The sequence below is a fragment of the Rhinolophus hipposideros genome (genome assembly GCF_964194185.1).
Source record: "Rhinolophus hipposideros genome assembly, chromosome: 15".
Taxonomy (NCBI): Eukaryota; Metazoa; Chordata; class Mammalia; order Chiroptera; family Rhinolophidae; genus Rhinolophus; species Rhinolophus hipposideros.
In genome coordinates, this window is record NC_138061.1 from 63,559,444 (window position 1) to 63,578,025 (window position 18,582).

The window sequence follows — 18,582 nt, forward strand, 5'->3', positions numbered from 1 at the left end:
TGGATAATGAATCCTAATTATCCACCTGATGAGTCCTATAGCCCCTGGGACCAGGCTCGCCCTGGAACAAGGGAGGAAGATGTTTCTCCTCATTTTCTCTTAATTGCTCATGTGATAGGATGGTAAGATCAGCTGGCCTCAGACACAATGTGTGCTGGTAAGTGCTTAACAACAGGCTCTCCCAAGTCCTCCCTCCTTCTCACCTTCCCTCCCTCCTATCCATCCATCCATCCATCCATCCATCCATCCATCCATCCATCCATCTATCCATCCATCCATCCATCCAAGTTTATTATAAATTTTATGATATAAAGTATGTGTGTAGCACATCATTTACAAACAATAATAAAACATACAATTTTCTATTGCAAATTCTATGCAGCTAATTGATTTTTATAGAATGTTTCCTCTCCTTTAGCCAAATTCTTGCATCTGTAGCCAAACTGTGGTCTCAATTTAACCACGATTTGATAAATGGAGCTGCATCCTCACCCACAATGCTTTACCCAATAATTTATAGTCATTGAATCTAATATGTCATCCCCTGTTAAACCATTTCTCATCCTCATACAGATTATATTTGTTAAACTAAAACCATTTTGCATTTTCACAGCATGGATATCAGAACTTTACTCGGTTTTCAATGGTGTGAGTGACTTTGTTGAATTGGATTATTGTTTTCAAACACTGGGAAAGTGTTTCCTCAATATTCGTGCTATTCACCATGTAATGGCTGTAGACACAGCACAATTTAAATTTAATCTCCGTTGTATTTTCTCTACCACTTTCTAAAGCCTGATCAACAAAACACTCCATCAAGCCCTTGTTTGTAGGCTTTTCTATTTTTCGTGGTGTAAATTCTCCCACCAATTTTAACATGGCCAATTGAAAACTACCACCATGCTGTCACTAAATCCAGCTGGAAGAGGCACGGGAGAGCATCCACCAGTGACACGGAAACAACAGGTCTCAGGAAGCTGAAGAGCACAAGAGCAAATGTCACAAAACAATGAGTAATTTTTGAGCATTCATTCCCTTGTTTTTAATATAATTTATTTAATGATAAGGTTGTATAATTTAATTTTAAAGTGTTAATGAGACAGGAATATTTTTCTTCTCTCTGGGTCAATCGTGTTTCTTGGTTCTACGGCAAACATTACCTTCGCGACTACAGTGTTGTCAATGCCGTTCATTAGTTTTCTAGTTTTTCGTCAACCTATCAACAAAACAAGTAAGAGACTTTTAGTTTGCTAATAAAACTATTTTAAACCACGATGATGTAAAAACAATAACATAATAAACAAAAGTAGGGGGAGGAGAGAGGGAGAATGACTACACCAGTATCCTTACCTTTCATAGCAGCAAATACCATCTTAATTTGACATAGAGCTGAGTGAATGTGCTATTTAGAGTCATGAAGGCAATTATTAGAAGGAAATATAAAAATATAATGAACAAAGTTGGAAAGACAACATTTAGAAGAATAAAATAAAATAAAATATAAATCAAAAAGGAGTTTGAGAGAGAAAGAAGAAAATAGTGTAAGCAATAATTTCCTTGTCTAAAGGTCTAAAGGTCTTGTCTCAAGTTAATCCTAAAGGAGAAGTAGTAGTTGAAGTTATGATGGTAAACACCAGAAGATCTAAAAGCAATCACTCTTCATGATTATTTGGCCAAAGAGGAAATGACCATGGCCAAAATGAAAGCTACTTTTTATGTTCTTATGCACTGAATTTTGCTTCCATGTGTAGTAAAAAAATTTAAGTTAAAAAAATAACATAACTACTATCAAAAAGCAACTTCTGCTTCCTTCAGCCCAGATTCCATATACTTTGCAGTAATCCTTTTTACAGTATATTTTGCTTTCGACCACATGTGCAAACATCCCCAAAGGCCTAAAGTCACATTTAATCCCCGTTTCCGGTTCCCATGGCCTTGTACCTTCCCTCTGCCAACCAGCGGAATTTTCCAGTTACATTGGGAATGGTCATATTTTGTGCTTGTCTATGCCACAAACACAGTGTGCTAAACATAGCATTTGACATATGATACAGTCTTATTATTTAATCTTCATTATCCTCAATTTATGTATATGAAAAGGAAGGCTCCAGGTGGCTAGATGACATACTCAGAATCCTACAGTTTAGTGGCTTAACTTGGCAGGTCTTGTCCTCTGCAGCAAAGGATTAAGATACTTAAACCACTATTACGTGGAGCTCTGTCCCCCCCAGGAAATGTGGTGCTCCCCCAAGTTAGAAGTCGGTGCCTAAGGCTTCCACCTTAGAGAACCTCCCATCTCACACCCCTTTCAAGGAGAGGGAGAAGTCTGCAGCCTGCAGAGATGAATTTCCTTCCCATCAATGCAGGTGCATTATGGGCCGAAGGCCTCTCCCTCTTGTTTGTCCCTTGAGGTCCCTAAAACTGCAGAAAGTCACTGCTGCTCCCTCTAGCAAGGCTGTAGTAAGAAGGGGAAGACACTTTTACCTGCCACTTTAGACACTTATTCTATTTAATTCTCATTAAAACAAAATCCCTGTGAAATGGCTGTAATTGTCTTCATTTTCAGATGAGAAAACAGTCTCCATGCAGTTAAGTAATGCTCCCAAGATCACTCTTTCCCTTCTGCTCACCCCTTGCACCTGCCCCTGCACCTGCCCCTCTGCGAGGTGTGGCTGGTCCTCCAGCTGTCCCTTCCTCTGTCAGGTCTCATGGCTGCTGGAAATGGTGCTTTTGGGAAGGGCGGACGGCAGGATGCCATAGCCTCCTCTCTGACCATGTGGGCTCGGTGCCTCTGTTGGGAACCATGACTGCCGTGCTCCTACTGATGTTTGGAACTTACACTGATCTCTGCCACTGTCTTTTCTGACAGGGTGTGGCTGGGGGCCACGCTTGAGTGGAAGCCTGCAGGAACCACGGCCAGCTGGCAAGGTGGCTACTGAGCCGTGGAGCCAGCCCCACCTGCAGTGACCCCTGCTTCCCCTGTACATGAAAGCCACTGTCCAGAGGGGGATGTGCAAAAGCAAAGAGGTCCCCAGGATGCCTGTGGAGGAGCCTGCACCTGTGCATGGCCTGGGGGCAGGAGAAAGGTGCTTCCTTTTCTTTACAGCACTTCATTCCATCTTGGCAGGAGTTGGGAGGGCGTCTCCTCCACTAAGAGTCAGCTAACTTTGACCAAGCTCACACATGCTAGAACAGGAGCTCGGCCACTTGACTCTTCCCCGCCACCCCCACACCTCTCTCTGCTGTTCTGGGGAGGCCTACTAAACCCACTTAGCTCTTTGAACCAACCAACCCCAGTCTCTCAGGCCTTTGGTACCCTCTGCCCTCCCCCAGAGTCAAGCATCTCACTCAACATACCCTCATTCCTTTTTGTCTCTTTCAGCTTAAGGAGAGGACTTGCTTAGCTGTCTCTCAGTGACCGCTGCAAGGCAACAGTTTTGGGGCATGAGCATCTGGTCAGGTTGTAGGCTATAGGTGCATGGAGGAGACAACCTTTCCCATGCCCCTCCTCCCCCAGCCCCCCATGTGGTTGTAGCTGGAACACCCCAGTCCGTCCAATGTGAGCCCAGTGGGTCATCCTTCCCACCAGTGATTGCTCTGATTGGGGAGCTGACCCACAGTGACCCTATCACGGTCAGTTCTCAGGTCCCCTCTAGGCCACATGTGGTTGGTTCGGGTGTTCCCAGATCCAAATGGAGGCACAAGAATAGAGAGCATTTCTCTCTATGGGGCTAGACCTCATCTGAGAGAGCACTCTCAGGAGCCAGGCTGGCCACGTTCTGCCATGAGTGCTGTGAACCAGCGGGGAGCTGGAAGCCTCCGACACATGGAATGATGCAGACAGCAGGACACAGGGAAAATAGCAACAGCCTCCTGTGGGTGTGCTTACTTGCTGCTTGTCCAGAGAGTCAGGCCTCGGAGGGTGCATATCAGTTGGCATTTTTTTCTACTTCATCTTCCTGGTTACAACCTGTACGGCTGGATGCAGCACCATCTAGCACTTTCCATGCCCATGCCTGCATGTTCCAGGTTGGCCTCCAACACGACTCCCTCAGGATGTCTTCCTGCCCATCTGTTTCCTGTGCTTTTCCAGAGCCATCTCTCAGCGCCCTCCATCTGTGGTGGGTGAAGGTGTTGCCAACTGTCTTCAGGTGCTTGATGCTGTTGGTGTTTCCTTTCTTCCATTCGAAGATAAATTCTTCTCTGGCCCTCCCTATGGGGGAATTCTCTGTACCTATTAAGTGCTGAGTGTGAGCTTTAGAAATGGAAAAGTAGCCTCTCCTTGGATTGGGAAGAGTTTTAGAAAGGCGACCATCCGAAGGCCTTGCCCCTTCTCCCCTATGACCTTGCCATGGCAAACTTCTGCTGCCATTTTTGTCTGAGACTCTGTTGGGGCTTGCCATGGTTGTTTTGGGCACCGCACATGCAGTATGCTTCTCTCATCCTGCCCATTCTTCCCTTCCTTCCTCCTCACCCCAACTAGGCAGGTGCTACAGTTGTGGTCAACCTGGTGTGGTAACCAATCCAATCTTTCCAAGGCAAAGCCCCATGCAGTTGTGAAATGAACTCATAGTTTCATTTGGTTTCCCCAGGCCTCTAAGCAGCCTCTGGTGTTCCATGCCCCATTGCTCAGCTCTGTCAGCTCCTGCTGGAACCACCCTGGCACCTGGCTCTCCACACTGGCCCATCCTCAGGCTCTCATTCATGGTCTGGCTCCCTGGCTGGGAGCCTGGCATCTTTTTGGGACTGACCTACTTTGTGGCCACTTCTCCACTTCTCTAGAACTATGCCCCTACTATTACCTGTCAGGTGTTCTGTAAATTCTCTTTATTTTTTTCTTTAGCATTTGTTTTGACATGTAAACAATGGGTTCATTTGGCTTTTATTGAGTTGTGAGAGATGATCTCATTTTATTTTTTCATATATTTATGTGTATATACGTGTATATCCGATTATCTTAACATCACTTATAAATAGTCCATCTTTTCCCACTAATTTGAGATGTCACCTTTGAGTATACTAAATTTGTATGTGTAATTGAGGCTATTTCTGGATATTATATCTGTTCCATTGTTCTGTTTATACATGTGGACACTGTTTCCATGATAGATGATTTAGAATATATTTTAATTTCTGATATACCTAGCCTCCCCTTTTTGCTCTATATCTCTCAATTTCTTTTAAGAAAATGTTTTATTATGGAAGAAATGTGAAGATATACATAAAGTAAACATAATAATATAATGAACCCATGTACCCATGGTTGAACTTCAACCTTGATCAACATTTTGCCATTTTTGTTTCATTTATACTGCCACCCATTCCCCACTTAATTATTTTATAGCTTTTTAATATAAAATTTTATGTATATTGAAATGCACAAATCTTAACTGCATGATTAAAAAAAATTGTTCCACCTGTGTATCAAAACCTGAAATATTTTCATTACTTTAGAAAGTTCCTTTGTGACCTTTTCTAGTTAATAACTCCTTTCTAGAGGTAACCACTGTTCTGAATTTTTTCTACTATGGATTAATTTTGCCTTCTCAAGAATTTCATACAAATGGAATCAAAGAATTCACCCTGTGTGTGCAACTTCAGTCAATAATGTTTGTGAGATTCATTCACATTGAAGGATGTATCAATAGTTGGATATTTTTATTGCTGAGTAGAATTCCATTGTATAATTATGCCATGATTTCTTTATTGATTATCCAGTTGATGGACTTTTGGGTTGTTTCTGAATTTTAGCTACCATGAATAAAGCTGTTATAAATATTCATGCATAATCTTTGTGTTGTCATGTGTTTTCATTTATCTTGGGTAAATATGTGGGCATGGAATTGCTGGGACACGTGGTTAGTGTATGTTTAATTTTATAAGAAATGGCTAAACTGTTTTCAAAAGTAGTTCTATCATTACACATTCTTACCAGCAATGTACAACCATTCCAGTGGCTTTACTATTCGCTGTTGATAATCTTTTCGATTTTAGCCATTGTAGTGGGTGTGCTGAGGTATCTCAAAATGGTTTTACTTTGCACTTACCTGATAATTAACAACATCAAGCACATTTTCATGTACTTTTTGACAATTTGTGTATGTTTGTTACATGTGTATATATTTTTGTGTGTATGTATATATACACACACACAGAGAGAAGGTGCCAAAAACATGTATACACACTTTAAGAAAGGAAAAAACTGTATTAAAATTGTAATACTCAATATATACTGATAACAAAAGATGACACAAGTCACGTTTGACTTCTGCAATTACAAGAGGTGCTCAAAGTGGTTACCATTAGAGTCCAGACATTTCTGATGACGGCAAACTACTGCTTGAGCAATGTTGACCAAAGTGTCCACTTGTATACATTTTTTTTTGGCACCCCTGGCATACTCACATATATACAATAGGCCAAAAAGTACATGTAAATGTGCTCAATATTATATATATCTATATATCTATGTCTATATCTATATACAGATATATAGATTTATATATAGATATATAAATATATCTATATCTATATATATCTATATAGATAGATAGATAAATATTTTGTCCATTTTTGATCCGGTTGTTTATCTTTTAATTATTGATTTGTTGGAGCTCTTTATATGTTCTGGATACTTCCATTACTCGTATGCTGTGTGAATTTTTTTCTCAGTCTGTGACTTGCCTTTTCATTTCCTAACAGTGTCTTTTAGGAAGATTGGAAGAAAATTTTAATTTTGATTAAGTTTAATTTATCAGTCTTTTCTTTTATGGTTATTGTTTTCTGTGTCCCGTCCAAGAAACCTTTTCTTACTCTCCGGTTGCCTAGATATTCTCCTATGTTTTCTCCTAGAAACATTATAGCTTTAGCTTTTTCATTTCGGTCTGAGTAATACCTTGACTTATGTTTTTCATATGGTGTGAGGTAGGGTTAGGGTTGATTTATTTTCATCATGGATATCCATTTTCTTGGAAAGGCTTTTGTTTTCCATTAATCTTTTTACAGAACATTCCCTCAGCTTCCTTATTACAAGAAGCAGTCCTCAGCCAAGATTACTCCTTATTGATATCCTCACTCTGGGTCCGTGAGGTCTCCACTGAAGTTGAGACTAGAGTCTGAATTGAATTTCTGTCAATGCGACATCAGTGATGTGAGGGCATAATGGCGGTCAGGGTTAAACTGAAGTTTCAGCCGTCTATTCCAACTTTTCCAAAATCAAACTGTTTGGCATGACAGGTGTGTGGCTGTGCATGCTGGTTGAGATCTGTATGGTGTGTGTGATGTCCATGAATTACCCAAAGACAGACTGCATGTTACCACCCCAGGCAGCTTGCATAGTGTCGGTCATATTGTGGTGTTGAGAGTGGAATAAATGGAAGTGTAAATTATGAGATGCCTTGTCCAAACCATATTGATACCAGTATCTTCTTATCCACCAAAGATAAATGAGCTTAGCCTAAAGGACTTGTTCTCAAGTTGACAGCTCCTTGAGGAAGACATTTTTATTATTTGTGCTTGCAGAACCCAGCTTAGTTCTGGCAATGGTTCTGGCAAATCATTATGCTGATTGAAGTGGGTTGAATAAAGTATATTTAACTGAATAGTAGCTTATGATTCTTCTCTATCTTTTCAATGGGCTCCTTTTGAGTTGTATGTCAATACTACCGGTGCAGAGTGGTAGACTCTACATTCTAGGTATTTTTTGAAAATTAGGAAAGCATTTGCCTATTTGTAGTGTTCCGATCCCTTCTTCCTTCTCCACGTCCCCTATGTCACCATTAGTATTTATCACGGTTCCTTCAGGCCCCAGGTGTCCTGGGGTTACTTTCTAGTTGCACCAGTACTCACGTCTTCCATCTCTGAGGAAGTACAATCTGTTTGTTGGATTTATTGTCTTTTCCTGGAGTTTATCATGATCCTCAGAGAAGATGTGGGAATACAAGTAACTCCAAGGAAGTTGCTTTCTCTCCAGGTTTTTTTTTTTTTTAAAAACACATTCTTTTGCTATGTATGTTTACATGTCTTTCTTCTCCTTGATCCTAATTGTTATGAAAAATACATTGTGATAATGAAATAGGAAAGTATTTATGATGAGTTCAGTGGAAAAAAGAAACCCAAGAGAGTATGAAGCAAAATTTATGGCATGATTCTAAATTTGTTAAAAAAACAAAATAAGACCAAAAATATATTTTGGTAAACATGGAAAAAAAAAATGAAATGATATTCTCATATGTCTATTGCTTAGCTGTTAGATTATTAATTAGTTTTATTTTATTCCTTATACATTTTTGCACCATCTACAAAATTAACATGATCTATTTTAAATGTCAGGAAAATATTATCTTTTTGATTATTGTCTTGTGTATAGATCGTAAGCTCTCTGAAGACAGTTTGGCAGAGACTAATAGCCTACCACAATGCATTCTCTCCTAATCACAGGATTAAGGCTGGCACATGGCTGCATTGCACTTCCCATCATTCCTTGCCATTAGATATGGCCATCCAATTACAATGGAATGTGAACCAAAGTGATATATGCCACTTATAGGCTGGGCTTTTATGAGTGGGGGTTTGCCTTGTCCACTTTCTTTCCCCTTTTGCTGACTGGTTGCAGATGACAACAAGACTCTAGGGGACAAAGAAGCTTGTGCTTCTAAATCACGATATGAGAGAGAACCACCTGCCCACTTTAACAATTGTTGTGGAAATAACCCAAACAGAAGATTTGCCTTATTTATCTCTGTTTCTCTAGGGTCGAGCTGGGATCTGGCACAGAATTTATGCTCAGTTTGGGTTTGTTGATTAGAACTGAACTTTGACTTTCCTGATATCTTTCTCACAAAGCTATAAATAAAATATATATCATCAATTTATCACAATTTTATTATTACTTAGAGTTAATAAAATATTATTCCATGTAAAAATGTGAGAATCTTGCAACAGTTTGCTTCCATTTATTTCCTTATCTTTGGTGCAATTACTGTCATATATATATATATATATATATGCATGGTCTGACAATTAAGTTCATGAACTCATCTTAGAAAAAGTGCTACATACCTCATTGCTGAATATCACTATGGTCACCTTAAAAGTACTACCCTTGGGAAGCTATGCACCAATGTCAGCACCTAGTCCACCCTTCAAAGCGATTTTGGAACATTTTCTGGAATGGTCATCAGAGCTGTTGTCGTATTACCCTTGATGTCCTGAATGTCATCAAAATGCCTTCCTTTCAATATTTCCTTCATCTCCAGGTAAAGAAAGAAGTCATTGGGGGCCAGATCAGGTGAGTAGGGAGGGTGTTCCAATACAGTTATTTGTTTACTGGCTAAAAACTCCCTCACAGACAGTGCTGTGTGAGCTGGTGCATTGTCGTGATGCAAGAGATCCTTTGGGACCATTTTTGCACACACCTTTCTCATGCCAACATTTTCTGTTAAGATTTTCTTGTTTCTCTATTGATGTTTACTTGGTCTGCTATGCTAGTCACAGTCAGCTGATGATTTTGATGCACAATTCAACAAGTTTTTGCAATGTTTTCATCTGTTCTGCTCGTTACTGACCGCAGTGACCTCTCTTCATCAGTGACACATTCTCTCCCCTCAGAAAAATGTATAATCCATTTGTACACTGCCGTTTTCTTCATGGCATTATCCCCATCAACTTGGACTAACATGTCCCTGATTTCATTACTGAGGTTATGAAACCATACTGAGCTGTTTGTACAGTGCTGCCAATGTAAGCGACCGGTGACATATTCACGAACTTAATTGACAGACCTATTTCATGTACATATGCTATAAACTCCAAAGTACAATGTTACAATTTTTGCTTTATATAGTCATAGTCTTTCTAAAGAAATTAAGACGGAAAACGTACATAGTTTGTATTTACTTACATATTTGCCATTAATAGTGATCTTGTTTCCTTTCTGTAGGTCCAAGTTTTCATCTGATGTCTTTTCCCTTCAACCACAAACTCTTGAATATCCTGTAGTACAAGTCTTCTGGAGATGAATGATTTCAGCTGTCATTATCTGAAAATAACTTTATTTAATCCTCATGTTTTCAAAGATATCATTGGCTAAAGCATTATAGGTTAACAAATTTTTGATTTTTTTCTTTTAGCATGTTAGAGAAAACTTTCCATTGTCTTATGACTTCCATTGTTTCTGGTAAAACATCTGCTGAAGGTTGTGTTTTGTTCCCCTATATATAATATTTACTTTCTCTGGCTGTTTTTAATCTTTTCATTTTTGATTTTCATGAATTTGACTATGAAGTGCCTAAATGTGGTTTTCTTTCTATTTTGTTCTTCTTGGGATTTGCTAAACTTTTTCTGCAATTTGCTGTTTTTCAACAAACTAGAAATGTCAACATTATTTCTTCAAATAGTTTTTCTGCCCTCTTCTCGCTCCTCTTTCTCTCTGTGACACAAAACACAAACACATACTATGCCATGTGATATTTGTCCCAAATGCAACTGAGTACATGTTTACTGTTATTCAATCTTTTTTTCTTTCTCTCTGTCCTTCAGATTGAATAATTTCTATTGATTGGTTGATTGGTCTTCAAGTTTATTAACTTGAACTTTAAAAATTTTTTTAATCAACAATGTGCTTTTGGCCCACCAGGAAAATTTTCATTTCAGATATACTTTTTAGTTCTAGAATTCACATTCAATCTTCTTATATTTTCCACTTACTTGATGAAATTTCTCACCTTACAATTATTATGGATATCTTTTCTTTTAAGTCTTTGAAAATATTTTTAATAGCTGCTTTAAAGTCCTTGTGTGGTAATTCCAGCATCTGGTTCATCTTGGGGTCTGTTTCTATTGATAGTTATTTTTCTTCTTATGGGTCACATTTTTCTGTTTCTTCATATTTCTACTAATTTTAGTTGTAAGCTGGACAGTGTGGATGTTATATGAAGGGAAGCTGCATTATGTTTTCTTCCTTTAAAGAATGATGAGTTTTGTTTTCTGGTTGGCAGTTAAATATCTTTTTGGTTCTGCCTGGTTTGCTTTTATTCTTTATTAGGGTTGGTTATTCTATTTCAATTTGAAGCTTGTTCCTAGTTCATGGCTCTTGTTCTAGGGTATGGTTCTTATTTCTCAGGTGTGGTCTTTCTGGAGTATAAAAATGAAATCCCAAGATGCTTAGTGAAAGTCTCTCTAATGTGGATGAGGTGAAACTCCAACATTCCTAACACTGTTATCTCAATGATTATCTCAATCTCTGTTATCTCCTTTCAGTTCTCAGCCTTGAAGCATGTGATCACTGCTAGGTCTCTTGGAGTCTCACCCCATGCAAGTATAGTCAACCCTTGGCTAAAGACACACATGATGAATTCTCACACAACACACCTTCTCAGGACACTGTCCTGAAAAATTCAGCCCCTTCAGAAGCCTGGAACTATCTGACTTATGCCTTGTAGTTCTGGGAAGTTACTGCCCTTGGAGTTCCACCTTCTTGCATCTTGGCAGAAAAGCACCTGTAGGAGGACAGCCAGGGCAATTGTGGGACTTACCTTGTATGTTTTTCTTATTTCAAGGACCATAGTCTTACACTGCCTGCTATTCAATGCCTGAAAAATGTTGTCTCACATATTTGTTCCATTTTAGAATTGTTTTCTGTAGGAGGGTATGGCCTGTCATAACTGGAAGCAGAAGTACAATCGTTATTTTTAAACACTTTAAAAAACTATCACAGAATCTCACATTTCCTCTCAACAAAAATACATGTTTATATGAGCAGTTCTTAGTTGCCCTGGCTGCTTCAGTGTCTTCGTGTGGGTAACTCTCTCAATAATAATCTCACATTTTTATAGCCCTTTTTATCATTTAAAAATCTTCTTATAAATATTGCTTGATTTTTTTCTTACAGATCGCATTAGTCCCATGCCACAAAAAAGAAACAGATTTAAAGATGTTCAGTTGTCTTAATGTAGTAGTGAGAATTTCAACCCAAGATCGCAGTCTCTACGGACCTATCATCTTTAGTCAACAAAGGCAGGTCTCTCCCTAGGGAAGTCTTGTACTGACTGCTCTTCCCCACATAATTGTACACACTATGGTGTAGTGGATCTCAGAAATAGTGTAAGCATGGGTTTGAGTTTGTTATTCAAAAAATACTGGAGCCCCTTCTGGCCTGACAAGGTGGCCCTTGTGCTGCGGCACACACCTGCGGCATGCATGCCTCAGGGTGCTCTGCAGTGCCCTGCTATGCTGTGCATCCTGCCACCTCCCATTCTCACTTCCTTTCCACCCATGGACCGTGGAGCGAGAAATGAAAAGTTGAGCAGAAATGTTGGACCCCCTGCCTCCTGGCAGGGAATGTGCGTGGGGTCAGCATGGACATGTGGTCCAGGTCTTCAGCTGAATAGGTAAGGTTTTCTACTTTCATTGCTGTTCACCGGCAAGTTTGCATTGGTGAGAGCTGAGGTTTCGTTACAAACATTGTTTTCATCTTTGAATCAGTCTCAGCGGCTTTTTGCCTCCCATAACAGGTGAGGTTGCCTTTCACTACTAGTTACTCTTAAATGGTCAGCTGGTTGTGAGCTAGAAATAGGTGAGGAGCTAGCTTTTAGGATCAGGCTATCATGGCAAAAATTCCTCTTGCTCCTGTGGCACAGGGAGGTATTGTGTTTGAACGGACAGGTTAGCTGGCTTTTCATAGATGAGACGGATGGATGGTATGAAAAGATTCAGCCTAATAAACCCAAAGGAAAAAGAATTTTGATACTGAGTTTCAGAGAACTTCATCCTATTATTTAAACTTTTCTTTCATCATTGCTTCAATGGTACCCAGGATTGGCCATCTGATCCTGGAGAACTCCCTTCATTGGTGGTATAAGTTAGGCCTGAGGATGGAAGAGAAAGGGATTTAAGTGAAAAGCTCTCCCTGGGTTGACAAAGAAGTGGTTGATGAGTCCATGCAATGTCCACAGACATACTTCTAATTAAATTACACATACTTCTAATTAAATTCACCTAAACACCATTATTCTCTGCATTTTACTGGAGGCTCAGAGAAGTTAGGTGGGTCTGAAAGAATGAGAAGTCCGGCCTGATGGCACAGAGCTGAAGACTGTGTCCATTATTCACAAACTTTTCCTCCTTGTCCTTAGCCCCACCCAGCCCTGACTTACCACTGAGCTACTGCCCCGAGGGGCCTTTCTGCAGGCCTGAGCCACCCACCAGAACTCAGGCAGCTCTGTCAATGTGTGGGGAGTGGGCAGAATCAGGCATCTGCGGACTCTCCACTTCTGCTTTCTCCAGGAAATGAGCAAAGTCCCAGCTTCAGTGATTCATAGTGAAACACCGTTCAAGGCTGACGATGCTGGGTCACGTCCGCTTCCCTCAGGCCTGAAGGGCTGGGTATGGGGTCGCCCATGACATCTGACGTCTACGGACCCTGACCAACACACCTCTGGGTAAGTTACCTTGTTCTTGAAAACACCAGGCCAGCCCAGAGGTGAGCATGGGGGTCCTGTCTGTCAGGGCGGGGCCTACTGGCCACCTTCTGGGAAGCTAAGCATGGGAGCACATGTGACTACCAGTGCCTGATCTGGGTTAGTGAATGTGGGAGAGGAGGCAAGCTGATGAGAAGGAAGTGTGTGCAGGGTGGGTGGCACATGTGGTCAGGGCCACTCTGATGTCACTGTGTGTGTTACTGAGCTAGGCCAGGCCCCAGCACCTCTGCTCGTTCTCTGGCTTCAAGTCAAGCCCTTTCTCGTGGTTCTGCTAAGGAAGGTGACCTAGCACACCTAGGGAGGCTGAACTGGGCCTGTCTGTGCCAAGTGTCCAGGGATGGGGAGGTGGGGCTGACTGTGAGGCTCCCTTGCCCAGCCCCAGTGTAGGCCTCTGAAGGGTGGCGAGCAGTGGGGGCCACTTCAGACTGGTCACCAGGAGAGCTGGCTCTGTCGTGGCCCTGCGGTCACTCCTGGGGGTCTGGTAAGTAGGCGCCTCTTTGGGTCTCCCCTTCGTCATCTGAATTAACACATTAAACCTTAGAAATGCCAGTATTTTCTTAATAAGCAGGATCACCTAGTTCATTGAGAATTCACTTTCTTCCTCTCCCTTGAAAACCCACCTTAGAGAATGCTGAACCAATCCTTTTTCCCAACCTCTCTGAAGCGATGAGGAGTTAATCTGCTAATTAAGGGTTTCATGTATTGCCCTTTCCGTGGAACATTTCAATTTTAATATGATTTTCTGCACAGTCATCCATTTAATTGTTCAACAAATATTTTCTGAAAGCTACTTCCTGCCAGGCACTGTTAAAGGAATAGGGTCAGTGGCTAGGAGTCAGTAGTGCTCGGTGCTGTGGTCTGAAGTGGGGTGATGATTGGGGAACAGGAGGCTGGGAAGGTACGCACCTTTTGGGGGCAGACATGAAGGGAGGGCCTGAGCCCTGTGGGTTTCTGAGAAGCAATGTTGGCAGAGGAATGGAGAAGGTCAAGGTGTAGTCACGGGGGCAGGTGGAAGTCAGCGTAGCAGAGAGGGGTGTGGGGGTGCAGGTGACTGCCAGGGAGGGATGGGCTGGGGTCAGTTCAGGGAGGGCCTCCTGTCCAGTGTGAGGACTTGGGGTGTACTCCCCCTGACTTGGGGAGCTTTTAAATGTTGACTAGGTAGAAAAGAATGTAGAAAACATGTGTAGGGTGTATGGAATAAACATGCTCCCGGCCCTGTGTGCTGCCACCTTGCTGTTTTTAGAGAGCATCAGCATCTTTGAAGTCCTCCGATTACTGTCTTTCTCCCTCTCTCATCAGAAAAAAACTATTGTCCCGAATTTGGGCTGCTGTTCCCTTGTTTTTGCTTTATAATTTTAAGTCGTGTATTTAAATTGCTAAATATGCGTTATTTAGTTTTGCATGATTTTGAACTTTGTAAATAATAATTAAATATTCTTTTAAGGCTTGCTTAATTTACTCAAAATTGTGTTTCTGAAATTCCTTCGTATTGTTGGATGTGTCTGTAATTTATTCGTATTTATTGCCGTATATACAAAAATATATCTCAATATACTTCCCCAAGTTACTGCTGGTGGGCACGTGGGATATTTCTAGGTTTTTGTTTTGCCTGTTATAAGCTGCTAGGTGCTCCAGCATCTAGGACACGCTCCAGAATTCCCAAGGGAATATGCTCTAGGCTTGGAGTCTGTAGGTCACACATACATACATCTTCAGCCTCACTTGGTAATACAGTGTGGTGTATCACTTTCTCTACCCACCAGCAATGTGTGAATGATTCCATTGCTTCACATCCTCTTCAACATTTGATGTTGTCAGAGTTTTAATATTTGTCAATCCAGTGAAAATGCAAAACAATCAAACTATGTTTTTAAGTTTGCATTTCCTCAATTTCTAAAGTTGGGCATTCTTCTATATGTTTATTGGTCATCTGTATTCATTTTTCTGTTCTAATCTTCCCCTTTTCTATATGGGGTCATCTGTCTTTTATCATATTTATTTGCCATTATTCAATACATATCCAGATATTAATTCTTTGTCATTTATGTACATTGTAAATATTTTTCTCTTGCTTGTGCCTTATCTCCTTTGTTTTGGTGATTTCTATTAATGACCAAATTTCTCTTCTAAATGAGCTTAATTTATCAATATGTTCCTTTATGATATACACTTGTTATGTGTCACCTAAGGAATTCTTCACTGTAAAGTGACAAAATTATTCTCTTACATGATTTAAAAAATGTAAAAATAATTTTGAATTTTACATTTGTCTCTAGTCTCACCTGGAAACGATTTTTCTGTATGGTGTGAGATAAGGGGAACATTCTATTTTATTTTCTTTTTCCCATGTGGATAACCAAGAGTCTCAGCTCCATTTGTTTAAAAGGCTATTCTTTATTCACTGATGTACAGCAGTTTGGTTGTAAATGAAGTTGTCATGTATATGGGGTCTGCTTTTTTATTCAATCAATTCATTTATTCCTTTACCAATACTACATACTATTATTAACTGTAGGCTTATAATAAATTTTGATATCTGGAAAACATCTCTTCTTTTCTTTGCTTCTTCTTCCATTATGTCTTGATGTTCTTTACTTTCTTCCTTCATATGAATTTTGGAATCAGCTTTTCAGGTTCAATGAAAAAGCTATGAACTGACTCTGGGTGGTGAACACAGGGTGGGATTTATATATGATGTAATACAGACTGTACACCTGAAATCTGTGTAATTTCACTAACAATTGTCACCCCAATAAATTAAAAAAAATATATATATATATAATTTGAAGGGAGGTGATATCTTTCTGAAAATGACTCCTCCAATTCACGTACATGGTTTGTCTCCTCATTTATTTAGGTCTGCTTTAAAGCATTTAAATAAAATTGTATAAGTTTCTTCATAAAAGTAGCACATATTTTGTCTAGATTTGTTCCTAAGTAGCTTATATTTTTATATCATTTCAATTGTCCTTAAAAATATATCCTTTTTAGTCTAGCTGATGTATGCTTGCATTTACAAAAAGAATCATTTTAGCTCTTTTATGGGGAGCAAAGGGAGAAGGAAGTATCAGTGAAGAGGCTGTTGTAATATCCAGGCTGAAGGTAATGGTGGCTTGCCCCAAAGTGAGAGCAGTAGAGGTAGTGAGAAGTGGTCAGAGTGGTGAGATTCTAGATACTTTCTGAGAATCAGATTTGATGATGTTTTAAGTGTAGGGCATGGGAGAGAGAAGTTGAGAACGATATTAGAGAAACAGGAGAACAGAGTTATCATTTACTGAGCTGGGTCAAAGGAGACGGAGCACATGTGCAAGGTGGTCATTATTCCAGAATATACGTTTGAACATATTAAAGTGGAGATGCCTTTTAGACATTAAGTGGAGAAATGAAACCTTGGCTCCCTGTTCCCCCAAGGGACCTTCATGGTAGAAAGGCAAAGCAGCTTGGTCTCCTGGGGGAGAGGGGCGATATCTTATGATAGAGGGAAAGGGGGAAGATGGGTTCCCCAGAGTTCCTTGGGCCACACTATAGAGATGCTATCCATTTTACTTATAACTAAGATCTTGCATTTGTTATCTCCCTCCAAGTGCTGCAAACCAGCAAAATGTATTTTGCATCTGAAATGATGTCTCTAGGCAACATCCCCAAATCCGTGGCTGATGATCCCATTTGAAGCATGTGCACACCTGTTAAAAGCCTAAATCTCAAAGTCTAGACCTGGGCTACCCAATAGCCCAACCTGAAATGTGACCAGTCTGAATTGAGGTGTGCTGCAATTGTAAAATGCACATCAGATTTCAAAGATATTACAAACAAGAAAAAGAAATGTAAAATATCTCATTAATACTTAAAAATACTGATTGCATATTGAAAAGATAATATTTTGGATACATTGGGTTCACAAAATACATTTTCAAATATATTTAATTAAATAGGTTGTATTAATTTAGCCTATTTATTTTTTACCTTTTAAACGTGGCTACTAGAAATTTTAAAATTACACGTAAGGCTTGAATCTGTGGTTGACTTTATATTTCGGTTGGGCAGCACCCTTCAGAGGAAAAAATGTCTTGTTCCTTAGCCAGAGGCTTTTGTGGAGAACATGGTTCAAGAAGGCTGGGACGTTAGAGAAGCGAAAAGCCTCTCTCAAATAATTTCCAGGAGAAAGTATGGAGGGCAAGAAGAATGGATTTAGTCCCTACAATAAACTAGGCACTGCACAGGGCACTGCTATTTGCAATCACATTCAATCCCCACAGTGAGATCAGTTTCATTACTCTCATCTTACAGGTGAGAAAATGGAGGCTCAGAGATGTAAGGTCTTTCTTTCCTCAGGTAATAAGTGATTGAGCTGGGATTTGAACCTAGGTCCACTAGTGTTAAAGCCTATGTACTTTTCAGCTGGCAACACTACCACATTTGAGACAAGTGTGAAAACTGCTCTTCCCTTTGGCTGTTGACTGATTCTTCTTTTGAGAATTCCCCTTTACAGATGATTCACAGGATCCTTTCCCCCAGAATTGCCTGTAATAGCAGTGGAGACACCCTCACCATCCAGTTATTAGGAAGGGAGTCTGTTATGGGAAACTGACCGAAAGGATGCTTCATGGTCATTAAAGCTGATAATGTAAGGAAAAGAACAACATAGAACATGTTTATGATATGATGATGCATTAATGCAATTAAATGGTTTTCACATCAATTACAAGTAACATATGCTTGGAGGTGAAAAGTGGTATGCATAAAAGAGGGAGGTACTCGATTTTTGTGTTTTCAATATAATAATAAAATTGCCCAAGTAGCACTCCAATAGCAGCTTTTTAAAGGATATGCACAAAATACAAGACATACACTCAAAGATAAATAAAGCTATGTACATGTGAAGAAATTGGGTTCTGAAGTCAGTCAGTGCATGTTGGCAGTTAATAATGTTGAAACGTGTGTCATGCAGGGTGTCAGGCGGGGTCTCTGGTCCCGCTCCCCACATAAGAACGCAGGACACGGTGAGGCCAAAAAGGAACACCACGGAGCCATAGATAGGGGAGTCATACCACTATAGTCTCGCTGGTGGCTGGGTTGGAGGAACAGGAGGCAGGAGCTACACAAT

At 40.2% G+C, this 18,582-nt stretch overlaps 1 protein-coding gene across 1 annotated transcript in view; it reads left to right on the plus strand.

Moving 5' to 3' along the window:
• The first annotated feature begins 13,310 nt into the window (after positions 1-13,310).
• Positions 13,311-18,582, plus strand: part of WDFY4 (WDFY family member 4) — a 307,568-nt gene continuing 302,296 nt past the window's right edge. Inside the window, exon 1 of the mRNA XM_081075021.1 lies at positions 13,311-13,439. The gene's annotated coding sequence lies outside the window, so the exon portion shown is untranslated. The remainder of the gene's footprint in view (positions 13,440-18,582) is intronic.